General features: G+C 40.5%; 1 protein-coding gene across 7 annotated transcripts in view; it reads left to right on the top strand.

The window, feature by feature from the left end:
- The window catches only part of RBFOX1 (RNA binding fox-1 homolog 1), a 1,515,726-nt gene that overhangs the window by 973,551 nt on the left and 515,029 nt on the right, over positions 1–27,146 (top strand). The window lies entirely within an intron of this gene.

Below are 27,146 nucleotides of genomic sequence, written 5' to 3'. Positions count from 1 at the left end.
TTGATCCTCTTACAAGTGTCTGGGAATCTCTGTTATAATCTGTGTGAAATCTCTCTCTTTTTCTCTCTCCTTTCCTCCATCCCTCTTTTCTTTCTCTTCCAGTCTTTCTGTTTCCATCAGAGATGCCCCAAATTCTCCATGCAGAACACTGGGCATAAGCACCTCAAAAGGCTTTTGGAAAGCAAATTCTTACAGGCAGCATTGCCTTTCTGACCTGGCTGTCACCATCCCTCCACGACTCCCTCCTCTCCGCTCTCTTCCTCATCTTGAGACCAAAGACCAAAGAGGGTCTTTCCTACCTGTCTGAGTGATGAAAGCAAGAGGAGAAAACACAGGGAAAGAAATCCGAAATAAATAGCTCCAAATAGTTTGCCACCAGCTTTGTGAAATACTCAGCACAGTGCCTGGCGTATTATATGTGCTGAATAAAGGGTAAGGTACTTCTACCACTACTATTTTTATTGGTGATGGTGAGGAAAGGAAGAGAAACATGAATAAACCAGGGACAGTTTCAGGAGAAGGCTTAGACAAAGAGGCAAAGGAAAGGAGACAGTTTCAAGAATGTTGGGATGGTGAAAATCAAAGGCTGTGAAGATGTTGAAGGCTGAGAAATAAACTGATTGGATTTGAAAACAAATTCACTGTTGACCTTTGAGGAGGCGGCTTCAGTTGAGTGTGGAGAGAGACACATGTCCAGGTATTAAGGAGTGAGCAGGTGATGAGGGAGCCAGGACACTAAGGATGGGGTCAGCCTGCAAAAGTTTTGGCTATGGAGGAAGGGGAAGGTAAAGACAGCATCCTGAAAAGAAGGGCTGAGGTGAGTGTGGTTGCTGATTACATATTCAAGGGGAGATGGCAGAGGGACACAGAGCACCTGGAAGAAGGTCACTGCCAGGTCTTTAGGGGGTTGGAAATATTAGCCATTTCCATCCCCATCCCCATCCCCATCCCCATCCCCATCTCCATCTCCATCTCCATCTCCATCTCCATCTCCATCTCCATCTCCATCTCCTTCTCCTTCTCCTTCTCCCTCTCCATCTCATCCCCATCTGCATTTCCACCTCTATCCCTCTCATTCAATGAATGGTGGGTCCCTTCTCAGTTTTACAACTTAGCTTAAATGCCGTCTCCTCTCCACCTTCTCTTATTCATCTCTCCTGACCATCTCATCTAAGTGCTTACCTTCCCCCACCCCAGTCTATATTATAGCACCTGAATCATTTTTCTTTATGCCGCTTACTATAATTTGCAATTATACATCCATTGCTCTATTGTCTGTTTTCCCAAGCAGACACTTTTGTGAAGAGAGGGGCCCTGTCTGTTTAATCCACTGATGGATACCCAGGACCTGGCACATGGTATGAATTGAATAAATATGTTTTTAATGTATAATCAGTAAATTGGGAGCATCTTTCTATTTTTTAACGAATGGATGAATTTTGTGGCATCTTTCTCGACATTTTTTGGTAAATACCTGAATCAACAGTGCCCGTCTAAAACCCTTAGAGCAGAATTTCTCAGAGTAATATCCCATGCAATAATGATTAAAATTAGGAGTGGACGATGGGACTTGGATCAACAGGTATTTATGGGAAAGGTAGCCTTGAACTGTCCAACGTGTCTCCTTTGTGTGATCACAATGGGTTTCAAAGAGACAAACGTCTTGAAGCATTGCCGGTAGCATGGCTCGATGGAGTTCTTCTGTGAAATGTTTTCATAAGTAATTGGCATTTCCACAAGGAGTTCAAGGATGGTTTCTAAGTGTCTCAGAGCCTGAGGTGGAAGTGGGAGGGAGAAAGAGGATGAACTCCAGCTGGAGGGCAGAATGAGGCCCACTGTGCTTCCAAGAGCCCTGTGGGAAGCCACCTTCAGCGCACCCTGGGGGCTCCCAGCGATTATCCATGGTGGTTTCCTACCTGTGATTCATCGCATTCACCATGGCTCTGGCTTTATGGGAATGGTGTATCTAGCCTTGCAGTCGGCTGGGGAAGGAGTGGGAAGATCCTTGTAAGGAGACAAGGAAACAATTGGTGGGTGTCAGGACTGGGCTTGAATGACTTCCTGTCCTTCATCTTCTGAAGACTCAGAGAGTTCATTTCAGGGCATCTCTTCACATCCAGTATTCATTTCAATGTGCCCACAGGATGTCAGACACAGTGCTTGGTTCTGGGAATATAATGCTGACAAAGACAGAGATGGCTTCTGCTCCGATGGACCTCGGAATCCAGCTAGGGAGACAGTGAGGGTAACTTATCAGAGAGTTCTTTAATGAAGGTTGTGAGAGACGATACTAGGGAAAATTATGCAGGCTTCAATGAAAGCATAAAGCATGGAAATATAATTTTGTTAGAGGGAGTCGATAATCATTTGGGCGGGGGGGGTGGCAAGGAGAGACTTGTGACTCTCCCTGACCTGATAAAGGACCACATGTTTACAAATATCAACGCCATTTGTACTTTGGATGCATTTAAACTGATCTAACATTAGCGTTTCCAGATGTTTCAAAGAGATGGACTACTGTAGTCTTCCTGAACCCCTTCTTCCCCTTTATCTCAACACCCAATTCACCAGTGAGTCCTAAAAGGTTTCCCTTCCATCCCCGCTGCCATCGGCCTGGTCAGAGCCCCCAACAATGCTCCCCTGGGTGACTGCACTAGACTCCGAACTGGACACTTTGCTTCCACTTCTGTTGCCTCCTTTCAGTTCCTCACTGTAGCCAGAGTGACCTTTTAAAGAAATAAATCCCATCCTGTCCTCTGCCCTCCCTTAAAATGCTTCAGTGGGTTTCCATTTTACTTAGGAAAAAATCCAGACTCGTTACCCTGCCCATGTGGCAAGACCCAGCTCCTGGGTTCCTCTGTGACCTCATTTCTTGTCACTTTTCCACGAGCTCCTGTGTTCCCTACTCTTGCTTCCCGACAATTCCTGGAACATTGCAAGTTTTTTGTTTTTGTTTGTTTTATTTTGGGGGGTTTTGTTTGTTTTTGTTTTACCTCCGAGTATGTGTACGCGCTCTTCCCAATGCTGTTTTTCCATGTGGCTGGCTCTTTCGTGGCCTTTGTTCTCTACTTCAATATGATTTTCTCATTGGTGCAGGGACCACCTCTGTTGTTTCGTACATTGTATTCCCAACAACTGTGCTATTTGGGGAAGGTTGGGTTGCTTTAAAAAGTGTTGAATGAATGAATGCGTGAAAGAAAATGCTCAGTCCTGAGTAATTTTCTTTTAGTTTTCTTCCTTCTTCTTTAGCATCATCTGCTGACACATTTGGAGAGTATTTTTCTGTGAGAAGCCATTTCTACCTATGATATAGCTGGTTTCTGACCCTTGAGATAAAACTCCAGAATTGGAACTGGGTGGCAGAGAGTGCTTTAGGAGAGGTAAAATTTGTCATTAGTATTATTGTTTATTTGTCCAGTGTCCTTCATATTTTTCCTTTTATAGAGCATTTGACATTTGCAAAATGTTTTCCATTTACTTTTGTGTAGGGGAGAGCAAAAAGGTGGATGTGGGTTTTTTTGTAAGTGAGCATAAAGGCAAGGTGTCTGATTCAGGGTGATATTTGTGCTTTGATCAGGGCAATTGAGAGAGAGAGAGTGACAAAGAGAAACAGACAGACAGAAGGAGAGAGACAGGCAGAGAGAAAGAGACAGAGGTGATAATGCATCACACTCTCCGTTCAGCCCCCACTCTGCCCAGCTCTCAGGGAAAAAGCCCTGAGTCCTTGGAGAAGGGTGGGAACATTAAACGACCCAAGAAAATGGGAAATGGTGTGGGGTGTGAGATTTCTTTATTAGTCAATTTAAAATAAAATGTGGCTCAGTAATTTAGAACGTGTTTGGAGTCAAGCAGAAAATTAACTATATTCACATATGCTACCTCCTCCCCTGAAGGCAGTAGAAGCACCAATAAAAATAAAAATAACAATACCTGGTATTTATGGGGTAGCTTTCCCCCAGAGCTTCTTCTCACTCACCCCTTTTATCTTTTCTGTGTCCTTGGAGGCAAGCAAGGACCCAGAGCCTGGGAAGTCAGCTCCGGCAAATATCCTCTTTACCATGAAAACTTCTTAGAAGGGCTTCATTGGATCTTACATTCATTCATTCATTTATTCATGTATATTATTCAACAGGCTTTATTGAATATCTGTTGTGTATCAGGCACTGTGATAAGCCTGGGGGGTGGGGGCAGTGCAACCTGTGATCTTTTTAGTGAAAGCCCCTCGCCTCCAGGATCTTACACAATAATGTTTCTTCATAGACTGTGGAATGATCATGACTTTCTTTAAAGCATGGTAGGGAATTCCCTGGCAGTCCAGGGGTTAAGACTTTGAGCTTCCACTGAAGGGGGCACGGGTTGGATCCCTGGTCAGAGAGCTAACATCCTGCATGTCACACAGCGGCGTGGCAAACAAACAAACAAACAAACAAACAAATAAATAAAGCATGGCATTGTCTTCAGAACATTCCTATTTTGGTTCCTGTGTGCCCTTGAATGGCTTTAAAATCTGAGTTCAGGGTTGATATTTCTGTAAGTTTTCTCTTTTGGGGGAACATGTCTGTACAGGATTTGCCCCTCTGAGTGGTAGTATATGACTATCTTTGCAGTTTGCTAAGATGATGGTTTAGGATATCTTGAAGATATCCTCATTTGGAGAGTCTCCGAATCCTCAGAGGCTAATGAAAGTGAAGCAACTTCTCTCTAGAGGAATGGATATATGCATAAACACAGTGTTTTGCACCATTACTTGGGGTCCACAATTGCCGATACCCATCCTGGATCCACAGTTAGCAGGTGAGAAGCTCCTGATATCGAGGAATCTAGACTTATTTAGAAAGTTTACATGTGGGCATTTAGGGATGCCGTGGGAAGCCCTTCCTTTCAGCTCCCCTTAGGTGATGCCATTGCTCTGCCCAGCAGCCTTGCCCCTACTTTCCCCAGACAGACTTCCTCCTACTTACATCTGAGAAAATAAAATGTTTTCCTGCATCACTGTGAAAAAGAGCCTTAAATCAATAGCAAATCAAGCTATGGAATAAAAGAGTATTTATGGTCCGAGAAGGTGATTTCTGAAGGTTGCTATTTGGCAACACTGGGTTTGTGTCTCCCTGGGGGTCTCCAGCAGTGCGGTGTCTGTGATCTGAGGTGCCTTTGCCCACACAAAAGTCATCCCCTTCCTACTTCCTCCAGTGGAGGGCAGGGAGATATACAAATTCTGGATGGGTTAGTGGGCATGGTTTCCTTTACGATTTTCTTCTCAGCAAACCTTGATTCAGATGGGGCTGGTTGGCTCCTTTGACAGTGATCCCTTTCCCAGTGTAAGTCTCCCCGGGTCTCAGAATGGCTCTCCTATAGTCAAGGACACACCTCCCTAACCCCTCCTTCTGCCATGTACCTGCTTTGTTGTTGTTGTTTGTTTGTTTGTTTTGTTTTGCACTTAAAGGGTGTTCAGGTTCTCATATTATGACCTGCAGGCAACTGCCATGTTTCAATTTTCCTGGGTTATGTTACAAAGAATATGTAGGAGCCAGGTTCATCTTGTGGATGCTTATTAACAGCTGAGTTTGGCCTCATCTAGGTGCTGTCTGCAGATCTTGAGACAAAAGAGCAAAAATGTATCTTTTGAGCTTGATGTATCCCAGCAGCATGGCCTCATGTTGGGAAGACATGGCCAGTTCTGAATCAATCTCTTTCACTCCCTCCCTCCCACAATGCCTCCCCATGACTTCTGCACATGGCCAGTCCTCTTCATTCATGGACAGTCTGCTTCTCGGAGGGCTGCAGTCCCTCGGGTCTACCAGCCCCATGGCGGGGGTGCAGCAGCGGTGGCCACGTGCTTGCCTCCATCACCATTTGGCAGCCACTCCTTCCTTCAGCTCTCCTACGGGAGAACTCACCCCATCTGCTCGGCTGTTTGGTTACCTGGCTGGGGGCGAAGAGTCCCGTGATGAAAACTGCTAACTCCCCTGTTCTTCGTTCTGTTCCAAAGCGGGTAGCGAGGAGTTTTCAAATGAGATTTGAAGGTTTAAGCACATCTAGGTTGAGGAGGCGAATGGCACTACATAAGGCACCCTGGGTACCAACTGCAGGTCCTAGTTCAAAGCACTTCTCTGTTTCCTCCGAGACCGGCGCCTAAGACCCCGTCTAGTAACTGCCAGTGTCACGTATTGAAATTCCAAGTTTCTCTGGCACTAAAAATGATAGCTCTGCTTGCTAGTACTATATCTTGCCTTTGAAAATGTACTTGCAGCAATGGTCTGTCTCAAAGGCAGAGAGGGAATTGCAGCGTCCGCATACCTAGCTGAACCAGCTGAACATTTCACTTACCTTCTAGCCCTTTCCCTACCCTCCAGAAAGGCTGGCTTGGTAGTGATGATGAACAGAAGTGGTCCTCAGCTTTCTGGTACTAGAGAGGGCTACACTGCATAGGCCATCGGGGTTAACTTTTGCATTTCGTTCAGCTCTTCTTGAGCTCCTTGTTAAAACCAGGCAAGAGCAATATGCCTATGACATAAAGCTTGTTCCCCATCACTCCAGAAACTCTGAAACTGGCACCCACAGGTGGTTCTAGTGTATGTTTGCATTCTGCTTTATCATGCATCTTCGTGTTATCTGAAAGCCTGCCCAGAGATTTCCACTGTAGTGGGTGTGAGGCATAACATATACAACACATTATTCTATGAATTCACCAGCCAAAAGCCACAAAGTGGATGCTGTTGAAGCCAAATTCCCCCTCCCCCCACCTTATGATTTTCTCTTGCTTCATCTCTTTGCCTCTACCTTGCCATTGACACTGTTGCTATGGGTGATTACGTAGTTTGTTCTTCAGGAGAAATCTAATCAAGCAGCATGTTGAGTTTGATAGCAAACGTGAAGGACCATAGGGTGGGTGGCTTATTAAGGCAGCGGTCCCCAATCTTTTTGGCACCAGGGGCCGGATTCGTGGAAGACAGTTTTTCCATGGATGGGTGGGGGGCTGGTTCAGGCGGTGATGCGAGCGGTGGGGAGCGGCTGATGAAGCTTTGCTCGCTGGCCCGCCGCTCACCTCCCACCGTGAGGCCTGGTTCCTAACAGGCCGTGGACCGGGGCTGGGGGACCCCCGTATTAAGAGACTTCCATGGAAGCCATTACTGGAATAAGGCTAAAGGTGGGACAAGGAGCTGAAACAATGGGGGTTCTTTTCTGAGTGGCTTTCAAAGGAGGTATACAAAGGTAAAAATGGCCACCACCAATCAGAGCCCAAGTGAAAAGGTTGTTCTTTAGAAGGTGACCAAAGATTGGATGGACTGACCTGATCACAGCCAGTCTCTAGGAAATGAGGCACAATCTGCTCAGAGGAACCAAAAAAGTGCTGCTTCTCAGTCCTAACTCATAGGATCCAGATCTTTAGACCTTGCAGTGCCTGGTCTCTGTCAGACCAATAGGTACAATGAAAAGAAAATTTCTGTACAAACAGATGAGATTTAAAGGCATCACGGATGTTGTCTATAGAGCAGTTTCCCCTTTAATGATCATTACAAAAGATCTCCAAGAAGTCGGATTTCAGCAACCATACAGGCTATTACAGAATGAATTTTTTTGCATTCACCTATACTGTCCCCCTCTTTTCCTTTTGCCTTGTCTCAATTTCTTCCTTTACATCTTTTACATCTTTTCCTTTCTATCTTAACACCGATTTTGCTGTATGCATCTCTACCTCAGATCCCTTTTCTACACCAAGAGGAGGCTGTATCTATTTAATGTTTGAAGGCTGCAGTGCCCAGTTCCCTGAGCGGAAAACATAGCTGTTTGATCGCAAGTGGAGATTTTCCAAGTTTGATTTTCTAACGATTCACCCTTTTCCTTGTACTTGTGATAAATTCCAGTTGTATAGTTTAAATGGTCATTGAATAGATGTGCTGCTCTGCTGTCTACAGTTTTAACATGCTTGAATGATCTCAAAATGAGGCAATCGTTTGAGCAGAAACCTGAAGAGGCCTGGGAGGCAGAGGCTGCTTGAGACGGATCCTGAATTCAGCAGCCCCACGTACTTGCCTGCAGACAGGCTCTGAGTATGTTTGTAGCCGTGTGACCCATGGGTCACTTTTTCTTTCCTCCTCCTGCTCACAGTACTTGGCCAGATGACTCTGCATGTACCTAAAATCAGTTCAGTCTGATGCCTTTTTGTGGAAGGAGGCATCAAGATAGAAATCCGTGGAGTCATAATGTTCTGCTACTTCCCTGTTCTATAGATTTCTTCAAGGTAAGAGGCCTTCTGGTCTACCTACCCTACACTTGTTCTTGTTTTTTCTTTCTAAAAGACTCCCTACCTCACAGTAGGAGATGGTCTTTGAAGATGCAGGTTTAGCGAGATGGAAGTGAGAAACCCAAGTGTTGGAAATCATCTTTGGCAGCCCAGTTTTCCAGAATCTCCACCTTTGTGTCTTTGACTCAGAATCACGCTTACTGGACTTTCTGGTGTTGTTTCAGTCTGGTAGCAGCAGCAGTTGCAATATGGCTGTTTGCCTGTTAAGGACTTGGCTGGAGTCTCAGAGTGAAGAGTCCAGTCTCTGGGTTTCACCTCCCGATAATCACAAAAATGCACACATTTATTCCCTGCTACATGTGCACTGCTGTGTCTGGGGTTAAGACCACTGTCATCCCATGGATTGGTGCAAGTTCTCTGGGTTCCGTATTCTCCACACCACACCCCATCTCCACTCCATTCTGCCAACTGCTGCTCTAGTGGTCCTTTCATCAGTACAGTCACTTCCTACTGAAGACTCTTCAGAGGCTCATCACCGCTCTCAGCAGTGAGCATCTGTGCCTTAACACAGCCCTTCTCACCTGGCCCCTACCCACCATCTCGTCTGTCCTCCAGCTACATCAGATGACCTGTTGTCCCAAGAATGTGCCATGCCTTTCTTACACCTAGACCTTTAGGTACAGTGTTTCCTCTGCTCAGACCCTTTTCTACCTCTGTTTTGCCTTGCCACTTATTTTAATTTAATTTAATTCTATTTTATTCTCTTCTCTTCTCTTCAGTTCTCTTCTCCTTTCCACCCTTCCCTTTCCCCTCCCTTCCTCATTAAAGAATCCAGAGATTTGAAATCTTATGGGAATCTGTCTGTGATCTCCTGCCCCAGGCTGGGTTGACTGTCCTTCCCTCCCTCTTCCCCTTATTTATTCCAACCATAGGGCTTTCATGGTCTATTGATGTTTCCTATTCAGTAGCCTCCTTCTGTTAGAACATGTACCCCTTAAAGGTAAGGAATATGCTTTATTTACCCAGTGGCTGGCAACCACTTAAATGCAAGGGGTGGAAGAGACTTCCCTACCTATTTGTGCAACCTTGACTATGCCCCTTCGCTCTTTCTGGATCTTTTTTTTTTTTTTTTTGGTCTTCTTTATCACTTACACAGTGGACTCAGCCACCCTGTGTTAATGCCCCATGATCTGAGGAGATTATTTGTGAACATCATAAACCTAAATTGGTCCCTAGGCTATATGTGAGAACTGCTGATTCACACCCTACTGTATAAAGTAACAGCCGTTAACAACTTGCACCATTACTAGCACTCAATGATAATATCAGTTCCGTAAATGATTGCACCATGAAGAAAGTAAGGAATGAGACTGTTTGATCAACTCATAAAAGATGGTCTCTCTTGACATTGCTCACTTCTCTATTCACTACTTAATTCTCTACAACCGTTATCTCCTCCAGAAAGAATTATTCAAAAGTACAGTAATGTTGTGAAAGAGATAAATCAAAGATTGTTTGGATATCAGCTGTTAACTTTTTGCTTCTTACTTGAAAAAAAAAAAAATAGAGAGCCAGCAGTGTGCACTGGAGCATGTGTGGGTTATTAATAATTTACTCAATCTATTGAGGCTTGTTAATTGCAGTAGCTGAGACAAGTTAGTTAATGACGTGCCTGCTTGCACCACATTATAATTATGATGGTAGTTCCCCTATTATTAGGGCTGAGTAGGTGTTCCCATTAGAAACCTTAATTTTCGAGCTGATTGTCTTAGCCATTTTAAATTACACCGGGCCACATCTTGGCAGACACTTTCTGAAAGCAGGTGCACTTCTTTCCAAAATTATTTTTACGGTGGCACAGGCGTTCTCTCCCTCAAATGAATGAGGCTGTAAAGTGTGTTCCATTTTCAGGAACTATTTTGTTAAGCTCAACCAACATTCCAACCTCATCATGTATGAAGTTGTCCAAAGGAAAGAAAGATTTTTGTCGATCCAGAAGCCACCTTGACCAAAATTAGACGTCTTTGGGAAAGAGGATTTTTAAAACTCAGCCACAGAGTGGGAGGTAGGTCACACTTTTCCTGTCTTCACTTGGATTCATCAGTACAGTTTTTATTACAAGTGACAGAAACCAAATTCCAACAAATTTAATCTTGCTTTGTAACAGTGAGATTTATTGGCTCGTAAAATTAGGAATTGAAAAAATATGTTGTCTTAAGGCAGTGCTGGGTCCAGGGGTTCAAATCATGTCACCAGTGTTACGTCTAGTCTCTATCTTTTGGCGTCCTTCTGAGTGTTGGTTTCATTCTCGAGCAGATTTTCTTCATGAGGCCACTTGTAGCCTTCAGGCTATATTCTTAACAGCTCGTGTTTTGAAGCAAAACATGATCCTCTCTCTTCTAGCTTCCATCTATAAAATAAGAGAGATATCAACTCTCTTTGGATCACATTCTCGTCCCTGAACTGACCCCTGGAGGTAGAAGGAGAAAGAATCTAAGTCCAGCACGACCATGTATCAATAGCAGTTACACAGGTGGGGTTAACATGACTTTACTAAAAACACCATGTGGGAAGCATTCTATCAGTGGAAAGAGAAATGTTGCTACCAAAAAAAAAAAAAAAATGGGGAAGAGATAATGGGCCAGGAACAAACTGTGGATACACTACTACTATGTGTATCCACTATCTCATCCCATCCCTTGGCTGACCTGTTAGCCAAAGAATGTTGCCATTACCTCTTTATACCCATCACAGTTCAAAACCCCATTAAAGCTTTGATTTCAGCTTGAACCCTAGCTTCTTTAAAAATGGTGTCCATTAGGTTTTGTGCTACCAAACAGCTGGTCATGCAGTCTTGGTGACGATATGCCCTAAGGTCTTTGGTTCTATTTGCCTCATTGCCAATGGTCTCTCTATTGTGTCAGTGATGTTGAAAAAAACCTGAGTCTGGTGTGTGTACATGTCAGTGAGAAGGAATTTGTTTTCCTTTGGAAATACAGCATGAGAAAGACAGGTGTGTCCTGGTTAGCTCAGCTCCTGCAAAAAGTAGTTTAGGTGAGTTACTTCTTTGTGGGGTATAGACATGAGATTTCATTCCCAAACATGGTGGGCCATTTTCCCTCTCCAGAAGAGGCACTATACGATGAGTGGTCCAGAGCCAGCACTAAGAAACTGAAATTTTTGGAAGACTCCAGGAGACCTGAGAGTCCAACAGACAGAGATGGTTTCTGAGAACACATATAACCTGGGCAAAAAGTAAACCAAGGAATGGCCATTGTCACTGCATGAATCCTGTTTAATCTTATGAGCCAGGGTATGTTCATCTATGATTCTGATATTTTTTTTGGCGGGGGGAGGCTATCATTTGGTTAATAACATAGAACCATGACACAGTTTAATAATTTGTGCAAAATCTATCTTTTAATGTTATAATCTGTAGGAAAAATAAGAGGAGCTGAATTTCCTCCTTCCCTCCTGTTATGAATATATCTGTGTCACTTGGTGGACACATTTTTTTATTCTGCAATAAGTCAACTTAGGGGGCTGGGTAAAAACCTCTCTCAAATGCATACCTAGAGGCATGGGTCAAAATCTCCTGAACTTTTCCATGTCTATTGATTGAAATAAATCAATAAACATGATCTGATTTAGTCTCTATGGCCAAACTATAAATGCAATCTTTTATTTTACCTTTCCTCCCCGTCCCACCTTGAAGAAAATTTTGACTTAAGGAAGCAGGGCATTTATTGGATGGAAGAGGCATCTACTTTATTGCTGTGCTTGTTATCAACTAGTCATTTTGAGAGGAGAAATATCATGAAGAAGGTTCCCCAAAGAAGGCAGTCATCACATGCTTTGGCTCTTGATACCAGGGGATAGGAAATAGATGTAAATTATTCTAGTTAGGCATTAAAGCTGATAGAAACATCCCTTCTCAAATAAGGGGAATGGAAACAAAGACACAAAAGCATTCTATTGACGTCTCTGTGGATTTACTTTTCAATTTATACATCATCGCCATCATTGCTGCTGCTTCTGTTATTAATATTTTAACAGCAGATTTGTTTAAGTCTTCTGTCAGAATATTGAAAGGTCTAGAATTTATAAGGGAAACTCTGTAGATGGAAAAACACTCAAGGTTGCTTTGCAGGATTGATTTTATCATCCCAAAGTCGTTCACTGAGCACCTACTGTGTGCCTAGTGTTGTGAGATGAAGAAATAAATAGGATCAAGTCACTGCCCTCAAGGATTTCCAGTCAGAGGAAGACATGCTATGACTATAGAAATAGTTACACGCTATTGTGCTGTCAGGGACGCAGGTGAAAGATACTATATGTAGAGGGCCGAGAATCAATCAGGTGTCTACACCTGGGAGATTAGAAAAACTACAACTGAAGTGCATGGCCAGCATTCCATGTGAATGTGGAAAGGAGCCTGAAAGAGCCCTGTCACAGAGAGACCCTCGTATCTTTCTTACGATTCATCCCACAAGAGCTCGTTTGCTTGAATACCCTCAGTGTTGGGACTGTCTCACAAGGCAGCCACTTTTGTATGGCTTTTTTAACTCTTAGAAGTTCTTTATGTTAGATTGAGCTGAATGCCTACTCTTCTTAAAGAAGGCATTCAGAAAAAGTTCAAGGTAAATATACAATTATAAGAAAATGGTAAGAGAGTCATAAAACTTAGTTTGGGAAATGGCTGGACCCTCTGCCTTCAACTGTATGTGTGTGTTTACATATACCATGTATACATAAGAATTGAATATTATTATTGGATAGACATTTTAGCAAATGCTTTATGAGTATTATTTCATTTAATATTTTCAACAGCCGTATAAGGTATGTCTGGTTATCAAACCCACGTTATAGATAGGGAAACTAGAAAGAGGGTTTGATAAATTCGTCAAATTTACATAGCAAGTGGTAGAGAAGGAACTTCAACTCAGCTTTAAATAAGTTTAGTCTCAAAATTGACATATTGGCTTGAATAAGGTAGATCCAACATAATATGGATTACTATAGAGCTGGAATATTGTGTGTGTGTGTGTGTGTGTGTGTGTGTGTGTGTGTGTGTGTGTGTGTCCCTTATGATATTAACGCAAACTTCCCAGACTCTTGTTTTAGAAAGATGAGCAATTGTTCTCAGCATGCACATTTTTGAAGAGGCTGAGTAGCATCATGAAATATGTCTTTGTAAAAAATCAAAGCTGAAACAAAGTTTGGGGATTTTTTTTTTCCTATAGATTCTGAAAGAGTGACCTTAAAAAAAAAAACTGTTGTGTTAAGGTGTAATTGATATACAGAGAATGACATATATTTAATGTGTACAGTTTGATAAGTTTGGACATATGCATAAGCCTGTGATATCATCACTGTAATTAAGGTAATAGACATATTCAGCACCTCTCAGAGAATCCTGGTGTCTCTTCGTTTTGTGTGTGTGTGTGTGTGTGTGTGTGTGTGTGTGTAAGAACACTTAACAGGAGATCTACCCTCTTAAATTTTGAAGTGCCTGATACCATATTGTAACTCTAGGTACTATATTGTACATTAGATCTCTAGAACTTATTCATCTAGCATGACTGAAACTTTATATCCTTTGAATAATCACTCCCTATTTACCCCACTCCATAGTCATCTTCAGATGTCCTTAGAGTAGCAGATCTTGAGAAAGGAATCAAGAACCACAGAATAAGAGAAGTAGCAATATTCCCAGAATTGGTCCATGAAAGATTTATTAGCTACCCATCAAAAACAGAAAGAAAGAAAGAAAAAAATAATTAGCCATCCAGCTAGTGCTCTAATATTTATAAATGAGTATGGCATATATAATAATTCCATACTGGATTGTATAGAACTAACTTATTCTTTTTAATAGCTTCATAGTATTCCATTTTATGAATTAAGCAGTGTTTATTTAATGGATTCCTTATTAATGCCTATATAAATAGTTTGGCTTCAGCGTTTTTTTTTTTCCCCCTATTTCAAGCACTGCATTTATTTATACATCTATCTCTTGGTGTTTGTGCATGTATATTTATAGGATAATTTCTTAGTTCTGCAAGGGCTGGATCAATTTACTTTTCATAGATATTGCTAAAATTTGCTCTCCAAAAAGGTTTCATTCATTTACATTCCTACAGTGTATGTGAGAACCTGTTTTCTTCACCAACAAAAAAGGTGCCTTTTAAACAACATTCTCCTTATAATAAACAGACATCCTCTGCTGTCAGACAGTGAAAGGCTGAAGGAAGTTTGCAAGGAGTTCTCCCATTCTGCCCCTATTATACTTGATTATGCTACTAAATATTCAGCAACTTCCATGCTATTGAGTGTGGGAGAAGGCAGTAATATTCTCATTGGTGCAGGTTAATGGAAGCAAACTCACCTGAACATCTTTTCAGCTTCAGAATTGCAGGCTGAAAAGCTCCTCCTTGTGTGTGTGTAATGCCTGGCAGTTGGCTGTTGTGAACGCTACCGAGGTTCTTGAAATGGGAAGACAGACCGTATGCTTCATTATTAAATGAATTCACAGGACAAACTATCACGGAAAACATGTGTAGTACAAGATACCATTTCAATTTGGAAATGAATGTAGGGTAAATGGAAGGTTGCAGCCCATGCAAAATGCAGTTAGGATATAGGGTTGCCATGGAATCAAAGGAAATGTTTTGCCAGCAGTTAGATGCGATTCTGCTTTGGAATGTGGGTACTCTGGGATTGGTTGGGGGCTGACAGAACCATTCAGAATCAGAGTCAAGACAAACTGCAGGGGTTTGGGTAGCTTAGCTCTGAACTCCAGGCACATGTCAATGCCAGAACTGGGTCTAGGAAATCCAAATTTCTACCAGTACTGGTCAGCTGATACCAACTGGAGACGGTGGAGATGACAAAATCTCTACACCCCAAAGCACTTCCACGTCACCTCATTTTGTGGTCACTGCAGCCTATGTTGACAGAGTGGAAATATTTTTAAATAATCAGAATCTATTCAGGAAATTAGACTTATTATATTTCTTTTCTTTGGTTTTGAAAGCAAATATGGATAAAAACCTGATGCTGTACTTGAGGGAGGACAAATAGATTTCAACTTAGCGTGATCACTTTGATTGTTGGTAGATTTCCAAAGGGCTGTTTTTTTTTAAAAAAAAACTTTATATTTTGAGATAATTATAGATTTGTAGATTCACAGAAAGCTTACAAAATAATACAGAGAGATTCTGGGTACCCTTTAATCAGATTCCTCTAAGGGAATCTTAAAAAACTACAGTAGCACATCACAATCAGTGATTGATCTTACTGATACAATGAGATCTATGGCTCTTACCCAGACACTGATGTCATCTACTGATGGAATCTACTGATATTATTCAGATCCCCTGTTTTATTTGTACTTCTATATGTGTGTGTGTGTGTGTGTGTGTATTTAGTTCTATACACCTGTATCGGTTTATGTGTCCACACCAATATAGCACAGTTTGATCACCACAGGATCCCTCACACTGCAAATCGCCCCACTTTCTCCCACCCTACCCCCATCCCTAACCTCTGGCAACCACTAACATGTTCATCATTTCTTATATGTTGCCATTTCAAGAATATTATATAAATGGAATGTATGGTATGTAATATTTGGGGATTGGCTTCTTTCACTCAGCGTAATGCCCCAGAAATTTACCCAAGTCGTTGCATGTATCAATAGTCTATTCCCTTTTCTTGTTGAGTAGTATTTTATGATACGATTTTACCACCCAAGTTGCTTCTTTGGTAGAGACCCTGAGGCTGATCGGGAAAAAGTGCCGTTATCACCTAGTAATGTCTGTCACAGAGATGGAGACGGACACTAACTTACCTGGCTTACATGTCTGTGCTGATATTTGAAAGAGAATCAGGAAGGAGAGAGGATTCATATCTATCTCGTGTCCAAGAAAGAATTCAGAAGCCTCATGAGGATTTTCACTAATGAAGCTGGTGATGGTTTGAACTCCTATTTCATGAGCTAGATATGCAGCTCCAGGGATGGAGGGCAGGATTTGGTCGTGTCTCCGCCACTTGTTCAAGGCTCTCTGCACTCCATTCTCTCTGCTATTTTCTCCGGCTTTGTTTTGCTGGTGCTGGAGAGCACACAATTTGCAGGAGGTGGTTTTGCTCCAATCTGCCAAGAACAGATGAGGTTGCCTAGTCTGTTGGGTAGCCTGATCGGCCTCTTGAAATGCCTGCCTTTCCTCTCTCCCATCAAATAGCTGGACTCCAATGCATACCTCCCATCTGCACCAACAGAATGTTTTTAGTTGGTACACTTGGAATGGAAAAATAATCTTTGGCTTGGCTTTGATTATATATACTAATTATTGCTAATATAGGCGCCAGATGATTGCGTTTTATTATATCCTTGTTTTTCACTAAACGTTTGAATTGCTTCCTTGGGGGAAGTTGTCATACTAATTAATTGTTTTGTGTTTTGCTTGACATATCTCAGCACTATCTGTACAATTGTGGCCATGTGTCTGTTCTAAATATTTGAGGCATTTATAACAATAATAGAATTAATTTCTCCCCACAACTAAAATATTATCCTCTTTGAATTTTCCATTCCAGTCAAAGGAATTCTGATGCTTCTGGGTTTCCAAACCTCATGTAATCTTTGACTTTTTGTCAATTTTGTTCACGCAGTAAATCATTTCCTAAGTCTCATTATTGTGTCTTTGGTCAGATTCTCTCTTTTTTTTTTTTTTTAAGTTTAATGTGTCCTCTTATCTCATATTTGGATTGCTGTAATGTATTCTCTCTTTCCTTTTGTGGAACCTTGTTTTTTTTGAAATGAACCTTTTAATTCATCCTAAAACTAGAGCTGATTTCACTTTTTCACGCTCATCCCTACTCTGACATTCAAGAATGGGCTCAACACCTAATCAACAATCCCTAAAATGATTGGTTTAGAGATGGGCCACATCCCAGACTGGGCCCCTAGAATATTTCTTTTGTTTCTGTGTTTTTTTTTTTTCAAGGAAAAAATAGTTTACCACTCCTCACATTTGACCTATTACCAAGTCCTGTTGATTTTCTCCCCTTAACGATTTACCAAATCCTTCCAAGATGTCTACCTTGGTCCCAACTGCCATCTGCTCTGACTTCTCCTGAAATAGCATCCTAACTGGTCTTCCTGCTTCCAGCATGCATCCCACAGTCAGTTCTTCCAGTAGATCTTTTCATATGCAGACATGATCATGCCTCTCTCCTGCTTATACCGTTCCATGGCTTCCTGTTTTTTCCTAGAGTAAGACACGAACCCATAACCTCGTCTATAAGAATTTGCATGCCCTACCCTTTGCCAATTTACACAGCTTCTTCTTCCACTAGAGTGTCTCTCTCCTCTAGAGCCATAATGGCTTTCGCTTCTTTCCTTGAATAAACCACCATATCTAAAATTGTATATTCTACCCCAACATTCTCTACTCCCTTCCTGCTCTCCTTTATAGTGATCACCACTTAACATATTATGTACTTTTAAAATGTATCTTGTTTATCATGAGTCTTTCCACTAGAGTGGAAGCTTCATAAGGGCTGGCATTCGTGGGTGCTTTATTTACTGGTCTTTCCCAAGTAGTTATGACTGTAACATATTTGGCCATAAAGATGTGTTTATTGAATGAATGAATGAAAGGATGGATGTATGTTTGCATCCATCAATGAATAGAAAGCCCTAGGAGAAGGCATGTACACATAGTATGTTCTCAGTAATTGCAGATTAGGATTGCTTAATTATGACTAGCTGGTCAACTTTTTTTTGGTGTATTTGTGAATCCATGTTAGTGGGGGGATTGCTTGCAGGCACATTGTCAAACTAAAGAGAGTCAAGTGATTATAGTTTCTGTCATGTATTATGTGATAGTAATACCTACATATACTGAACAGAGGTGGGTGTTCATAGTGGTTGATCTTGCGTCCTCACCTTGGATTGTTACAAGCAGTGTGCCTGGCCACTTTTTTTAGATAAAGTATGGCAAAGAAGTTTAAAAAAAAAAAAAACCCTACTATATATTTTAGTGGTGGATGGGGACACATGCCAGACTAGTTACATCACTGTTCTGAGCTTCAATTGCCTAGTATGTAAAGTGGCTCTAAAAACAAACAAGCAAACAAACCTTTGTTTCTTTTCCTTCTCTCTCTTTTCCATCTGTTTCTTCCTCATCCTTCCCTCCACCTTTTCCCTCCTTCTTCTTCTGTAAGGTTGCATAAAATAATGTATGTTAAATACCTAACACACAGCATGGAAATATGTTTATGGTAAGATATACATATTTTGCTATATATTGTTATATTTTTATAATTGCCATTAATTTGTTGTTTTTTGTTATTGATTCTACAAAGTTTCCTTCTTCTATTAGCTGAAAAGTCACAATACAAATAATTATCCTACTGCTTTCTTTTTTATGATTCACACAGTTCAGCCAAGCCTTTTTGAGGTATAATCCTCATCTTAGTTTTATTAAAGGGCTTTCAGTAATTCCTGTGCTACATTTTCAGGTAGGTTCTTAGCATAGATAGCTGAGCCAGTCTTTTTTTGAAAAAATTTTAAATTGATGAATACTGCAGGTTTCAACTTTGGAATCTCTTTTTAATTCCCCAACTGAACTCTGAATCCTTCAGCCTTTTCCTTCTCTGTAGCCAATTTCACATTTTGTCAGCCCCAAAACTTCAATGCTTAGGAAAAAAGAAGCCAACTCTTTACTTTCCCCTGTAGATGTTATGCTCCTTTTTGCTACGATTTTGGCCCAAGTTGTTTCCAGCTATTTAAATGCCTACCTTCATCGTGTTTGCAGACCTTTATTTATTGTTTCTATCAAGACCAATGTCTGGGGTTATAAAATGGTTTCATGTCACTCTCTATCTCTGGATAATTGGTAGTGTCTGTCTACAGCAGGATTTTGTAGAGGATTATGAGGTCATAGACAGGTTCATGGGGAAAGAGTGCAGTGATCAATTAATGATGTCTGCCATGGTCATGGGATAGGAAAATATAGTATGTGTGGTGTATATTTGCTTAGCTTCAACACAGCACTCATTTCTGTCTCAATAGCTGATTCCTCCCTTATTTTGTATTCCCTCAGCACTTCATGTGCTCACCTAATTCCCCCACCTTTCAAGAAGATCTTAGTGCAATAAATAGGAATGCCGAGTGGAATTTGGCATGAACAGAGGGAGTGAGTTACATAGCTGTGGTTTCCTGACTCTGCTATTCATGTAGCTTGGAACATAATTGTTCACCTTCCTCCTTCTGCAGAAAGGAGCCTCTGGAGGCTTGGGGAGTTTAAGAGTAACGATTAGGAACTTTATATCTACCCTAAACCTTTTCTCTCCCATTTATCCATACCTCATCACAAGCTATAAATAAAGTACTACATTGGACTTAAACATAACTATTTTAAATGGATGTGCTTTTTGAAATGATTGTGTATATATGTTGCTTTAGAATGGATAACTAAATTTATTATATATTTGCTGACGATATCATTCCCCCTAGTACTATTCGTCGGTACATTTACTGCTAAGTGTGAAGCACTAGAAAAAGTCTTCCAATCTTTATTTCTTTTAATCCTTAGGTCACTCTAGGAATTAGGGAATATTATTATCCCCATTGTACAGATACAGAAACTGAAGATGTGGTAGTAAAGTTTCTGGCTAAGTAACTAGATACCTAGTAAATATCGAAACCAGTATTTGAATATGGGCAATGTAATTCTAGAGATTTCTCTGCTCAGATACTGAAGGTAAAGTTCGCCTTAAATTTATACAGTGCTGTATGTCAATTACATCTCAAAAAAACTGGAAGCAAAGCAAAAAAAATTTGAGAATAACCTAGTAGTCCATCAGAAAGGGAATTTTGGATTAAACTGCACAACAACCCTAATGAAAGATTCTATACAGGCATCAAATATGATAATGCAGAAATAAGTGAATTTTTCCATGAGGGTCTCTTTTCTTCATTTGAATTACTCTCATTACTCATGAGAATCATCTTTCTAGATATTTACAAGAATAGAAGCCAGCATTTGTAGAAGTGATGCCAGCATGAGTGCTGGATGCTGAGAAGTTTCTAGTCAGTCCTTGAGTGGGAAGATGGAACATGTCCAGTGATCTGCATTTGGAGGATCCACAATGAGAGCATCGGTGCTCACTCTCCCTCTAAACAGGCTCAGAGGTCGGGGGGGGGGGCCCCAAGTTGAGTTTTCCAGGTCAAGAACCACTAAAAACATATTTGTTCCCAGCACACAGCCAGCTGGTAAGATTGTCCCACTGGTGCTGACATTTACTGTAACAAGAGTCTGTTTCCTTCTCTCATAGACGCAGCCAGCTTCTTACAAGGAAGTTGGTGTCTTGCCAGAGAAACCCCTCCAAGCTCCAGCAGACGTGCCAGGGAAGCCAGCACTTTTCCCTGTAGCTGAAATGTGTCAATAATGGTGGAATGATGTCTAGTTTTTTTTTTTAAAGCAGGATAGATTTTTATTTTATAGGTATTTGCTATCTGTAAAGAAGAAAGACCTTTTCAATAATCCAGAAATTTTCTTTTTCTTTTTTTTTTTAAGGATACTTTGCTTACTTATTTAACCATTTCAGGATTATATTTTTTTAGGGTTTTTTAAAATTGAGATATAGTTGATTTACAACTATATCTCAGGTGTACAACATAGTGATTTAAAAATTTTATAGATTATACTCCACTTATAGTTGTTATAAAATATTGGCTATATTCCCTATGCTGTACAATATATCCTTGTAGCTTATTTATTTTATTTTATTTATTACTTTTTAAAATTTATTTATTTATTTTTGGCTGCGTTGGGTCTTCATTGCAGTGCACGGGCTTTCTCCAGTTGCAGTGAGCGGGGGCTACTCTTTGTTGCAGTGTGTGGGCTTCTCATTGCGGTGGCTTCTCTTGTTGTGGAGCATGGGCTCTAGGCGCACGGGCTTCAGTAGTTGTGGCTCACAGGTTCTAGAGCTCAGGCTCAGTAGTTGTGATGCATGGGCTTAGTTGCTCCGCGGCATGTGGGATCTTCCTGGACCAGGGCTCAAACCCTGTCCCCTGCATTGGCAGGTGGATTCTTAACCACTGTGCCACCAGGCAAGTCCCCTTATTTTATACATAGTAGTTTGTAACTCTTAATCCCATACCCTTGTCTTGCCCCTTCCCCGTCCCCTTCCCTCTCCCCACTGGTAACCACTAGTTTGTTTTCTATACGTGTGAATCTGTTTCTTTTTTGTTAAATTCATTTGTTTGTTTTCTTTTTTAGATTCCACATATAAGTGAAAACATCCAGTATTTGTCTTTCTCTGACGCATTTCACTAAACATAATACTTTCCAGGTCCATCCATGTTGTTGCAAATGGCAAAATTTCATTCTTTTTTATGGCTGAGTAATATACCATTGTGTCTCTCTCTCTCTCTCTCTCTCTCTCTCTCTCTCTATATATATATATATATATATATGTATCTTCTTTATCATTCATCTATTGATGGACACCTAGGTTGCTTCCTTGTCTTGGCTATTGTTAATAATGCTGCTGTGAACATTGGGGTACATGTATCTTTTCAAATTAGTGTTTTTGTTTTCTTCAGATATATACCCTGGAGTGGAATTGCTGGATTATATGGTAATTCTATTTTTAGTTTTTGAAGAACCTCCATACTGTTTCCCACAGTAGCTGCACCAATTTACATTCCCACCAACAGTATACAGGGGTTCCCTTTTCTCCACATCCTCGCCAACATTTGTTATTTGTGGTCTTTTTGATGATAGCCATTCTGACAGGTGTGAGGTGCTGTCTCATTGTGGTTTTTTTTCTGGAATCTCATTTTATTTTATTTATTTTTATTTTTTATACAGCAGGTTCTTATTAGGTATCTGTTTTATACATATTAGTGTATACATGTCAATCCCAATCTCCCAACTCATACCACCACCACCACCACCACCATCACCACCCCACCTTTCTCCCCTTGGGGTCCATACATTTGTTCTCTATATCTGTATCTCTATTTCTGCCTTGCAAACTGGTTCATCTGTGCCATTTTTCTAGATTCCACATATATGTGTTGATATACGATATTTGTTTTTCTCTTTCTGACTTACTTCACTCTGTATGACAGTCTCTGGGTCCATCCACATCTCTACAAATGACCCAATTTCGTTCCTTTTGTTGGCTGAGTAATATTCCATTGTATATATGTACTGCATCTTCTTTATCCATTCACCTGTCGATGGGCATTTAGGTTGCTTCCATGACCTGGCTATTGTAGATCATGCTGCAATGAACACTGGGGTGCATGTGTCCTTTTGAATAATGGTTTTCTCTGGGTATATGCCCAGTAGTGGGATTGCTGGGTCATATGGTAGTTCTGTTTTTAGTTTTTTAAGGAATGTCCATACTGTTCTCCATAGTGGCTGTATCAATTTACATTCCCACCAACAGTGCAAGAGGGTTCCCTTTTCTCCACACCCTCTCCAGCCTTTATTGTTTGTAGATTTTTTTTAAAATTAATTAATTAATTAATTTATTTTTGCTGTGTTGGGTCTTCGTTTCTGTGTGAGGGCTTTCTCTAGTTGCGGCGAGCGGGGGCCACTCTTCATCGCGGTGCGCGGGCCTCTCACTGTCGCGGCCTCTCTTGTTGCGGAGCACAGCCTCCAGACGCGCAGGCTCAGTAATTGTGGCTCACGGGCCTAGTTGCTCCGTGGCATGTGGGATCTTCCCAGACCAGGGCTCGAACCCATGTCCCCTGCATTGGCAGGCAGATTCTCAGCCACTGCGCCACCAGGGAAGCCCTGTTTGTAGATTTTTTGATGATGGCCATTCTGACCGGTGTGAGGTGATACCTCATGGTAGTTTTGATTTGCATTTCTCTAATGATTAATTCTAGTGATTTGATTCTCTAATGATGTTTAGCAGCTTTTCATGTGCTTCTTGGCCATCTGTATATCTTCTTTGGAGAAATGTCTATTTAGGTCTTCTGCCCATTTTTTGATTGGGTTGTTTGTTTTCTTAATATTGAGCTACATGAGCTGTTTATATATTTTGGAGATTAATCCTTTGTCTGTTGATTCATTTGCAAATATTTTCTGCCATTCTGAGGGCTGTCTTTTCATCTTGTTTATAGCTTCCTTTGCTGTGCAAAAGCTTTTAAGTTTCATTAGGTCCCATTTGTTTATTTTTGTTTTTATTTTCATTACTGTAGGAGGTGGGTCAAAAAAGATCTTGCTGTGATTTATGTCAAAGAGTGTTCTTCCTATGTTTTCTTCTAAGAGTTTTATAGTGTCTGCTCTTGCATTTAGGTCTTTAATCCATTTTGAGTTTATTTTTGTGTATGGTGTTAGGGAGTATTCATTCTTTTACATGTAGCTGTCCAGTTTTCCCAGCACCGCTTATTGAAGAGCCTGTCTTTTCTCCATTGTATATGCTTGCCTCCTCTGTCATAGATTAGTTGACCATAGGTGCATGGGTTTATCTCTGGGCTTTCTATCCTGTTCCATTGATCTATATTTCTGTTTTTGTGCCAGTACCATATTGTCTTGTTTACCATAGCTTTGTAGCTGTAGTCTGAAGTCAGGGAGCCTGATTCCTCCAACTCCATTTTTTTCCCTCAAAATTGCTTTGGCTATCCGGGGTCTTTTGTGTCTCCATACAAATGTTAAGATTTTTTGTTCTAGTTCTGTAAAAATTGCCACTGGTAATTTGATTGGGATTGCATTGAATCTGTAGATTGCTTTAAGTAGTATAGTCAGTTTCACAATATTGATTCTTCCAATCCAAGAACATGGTATATCTCTCCATTTGTTTGTGTCATCTTTGATTTCTTTCATCAGTGTCTTATAGTTTTCTGCATACAGGTCTTTTACCTCTTAAGTAAGTTTATTCCTAGGTATTTTATTCTTCTTGTTGCAATGGTGAGTGGGATTGTTTCCTTAATTTCTCTTTCTGATCTTTTGTTGTTAGTGTATAGGAATGCAAGAGATTTCTGTGCATTAATTCTGTATCCTGCAACTTTACCAAATTCATTGATTAGCTCTAGTAGTTTTCTGGTGGCATCTTTGGGATTCTCTATGTATAGTATCATGTCATCTGCAAACAGTGACAGTTTTACTTCTTTTCCAATTTGTGTTCCTTTTATTTCTTTTTCTTCTCTGATTGCTGTGGCTAGGACTTCCAAAACTATGTTGAATAATAGTGGCAAGAGTGGACATCCTTGTCTTCTTCCTGATCTTAGAGGAAATCCTTTCAGTTTTTCACCATTGAGAATGATGTTTGCTGTGGGTTTGTCATATATGGCCTTTATTATGTTCAGGTAGATTCCCTCTGTGCCCACTTTCTGGAGAGTCTTTATCATAAGTGGGTGTTGAATTTTGTCGAAAGCTTTTTCTGCATCTATTGAGATGATCGTATGGTTTTTATTCTTCAGTTTGTTAATGTGGTGTATCACATTGATTGATTTGCATATATTGAAGAATCCTTGCATCCCTGGGATAAATCCCACTTGATCATGGTGTATGATCCTTTTAATGTGTTGTTGGATTCTTTTTGCTAGTATTTTGTTGAGGATTTTTGCATCTATATTCATCAGCGATATTGTTCTGTAATTTTCTCGTTTTTGTGGTATCTTTGACTGGTTTTGGTATCAGTGTGATGGTGGCCTCATAGAATGAGTTTGGGAGTGTTCCTTCCTCTGCAATTTTTTGGAAGAGTTTGGGAAGGATAGGTGTTAGCTCCTCTCTAAATGTTTGATAGAATTCACCTGTGAAGCCATCTGGTCCTGGACTTTTGTTTGTTGGAAGATTTTTAATCACAGTTTCAATTTCATTACTTGTGATTCGTCTGTTCATATTTTCTATTTCTTCCTGGTTCAGTCTTGGAAGGTTATACCTTTCTAAGAATTTGTCCATTTCTTCCAGGTTATCCATTTTATTGGCATAGAGTTGCTTGTAGTAGTGTCTTATGATGCTTTGTATTTCTGCAGTGTCCGTTGTAACTTCTCCTTTTTCATTTATAATTTTGATTTGAGTCCTCTCCCTCTTTTTCCTGATGAGTCTGGCCAAAGGTTTATCAATTTTGTTTATCTTCTCAAAGAACCAGTTTTTAGTTTTATTGATCATTGCTGTTGTTTCCTTTGTTTCTATTTCATTTATTTCTGCTCTGATCTTTATGATATCTTTCCTTCTGCTAACTTTGGGTTTTGTTTGTTCTTCTTTCTCTAGTTCCTTAAGGTGTAAGGTTAGATAGATTGTTATTTGAGATTTTTCTTGTTTCTTGAGGTAGGCTTGTATTGCTATAAACTTCCCTCTTAGAACTGCTTTTGCTGGGTCCCATAGGTTTTGGATCTTCCCGTTTTCATTGTCATTTGTCTCTAGGTATTTTTGATTTCCTCTTTGACTTCTTCAGTGATCTCTTGGTTATTTAGTAATGTAATGTTTAGCCTCCCTGTTTTTGAGTTTTTTAAGTTTTTTTTCCTTGTAATTGGTATCTAATCTCATAGCGTTGTGGTCGGAAAAGATGCTTGATATGATATCAATTTTCTTAAATTTACTGAGGCTTGATTTGTGACCCAAGGTGTGATCTATCCTAGAGAGTGTTTCATGTGCACTTGAGAAGAAAGTGTAATCTGCCTTTTTCAGATGGAATGTCCTATAAATATCAATTAAATCTGTCTGGTCTATTGTGTTATTTAAAGCTTGTGTCCTTATTAATTTTCTGTCTGGATGATCTGTCCATTGGTGTAAGTGAGGTGTTAAAGTCCCCCACTATTACTGTGTTACTGTCAATTTCCTGTTTCATCGTTGTTAGCATTTGCCTTATGTATTGTGGTACTCCTATGTTGGGTGCATATATGTTTATAATTGTTATATCTTTTCTTGAAATGGTCCCTTGATCATTATGTAGTGTCCTTCCTTGTCTCTTGTAACATTCTTTATTTTAAAGTCTATTTTATCTGATATGAGTATTGTTACTCCAGCTTTCTTTTGATTTCCATTTGCATGGAATATCTTTTTCCATCCCCTCACTTTCCGTCTGTATGTGTCCCTAGGTCTGAAGTGGGCCTCTTGTAGACAGCATATATATGGGTCTTGTTTTTGTGTCCATTCTGTGAGTCTGTGTCTTTTGCTTGGAGCATTTAATCCATTCACATTTCAGGTAATTATCGATATGTATGTTCCTAGTACCATTTTCTTCAGTGTTTTGAGTTTGTTTTTGTAGGTCCTTTTCTTCTCTTCTGTTTCCCACTTAGAGAGGTTCCTTTAGCATTTGTTGTAGAGCTGGTTTGGCGGTGCTAAATTCTCTTAGCTTTTGCTTGTATGTAAAGCTTTTGAGTTCTCCATCGAATCTGAATGAGACCATTGACAGCTAGAGTAATCTTGGTTGTAGGTTCTTCCCTTTCATCACTTTAACTCTATCGGGTGACTCCCTTCTGGCTTGTAGAGTTTCTGCTGAGAAATCAGCTGTTAACTTTATAGGAGTTCCCTTGAACGTTATTTGTCATTTTTCCCTTGTTGCTTTTAATAATTTTTCTTTGTCTTTAATTCTTGTCAATTTGATTATTATGTGCCTCAGTGTGTTTCTCCTTGGGTTTATCCTGCCTAGGGCTCTCTGTGCTTCCGGGACTTGGGTGGCTATTTCCTTTCCCATGTTATGGAAATTTTTGACTCTAGTGTCTTCATATATTTTCTCTGGTCCTTTCTCTCTCTCTTCTCCTTCTGGGACCCCTATAATGCGAATGTTGGTGCATTTAATGTTGTCCCAGAGGTCTCTTAGGCTGTCTTCATTTCTTTTCATTCTTTTTTCTTTGTTCTGTTCCACAGCAGTGAATTCCATCATTCTGTCTTCCAGGTCACTTATCTGTTCTTCTGCCTCAGTT

This window comes from Balaenoptera acutorostrata, chromosome 15 (genome assembly GCF_949987535.1).
Source record: "Balaenoptera acutorostrata chromosome 15, mBalAcu1.1, whole genome shotgun sequence".
Lineage (NCBI taxonomy): Eukaryota > Metazoa > Chordata > Mammalia > Artiodactyla > Balaenopteridae > Balaenoptera > Balaenoptera acutorostrata.
Note: the sequence above shows the minus strand (reverse complement) of the source record. Positions and strands in the feature narration are given on the sequence as shown.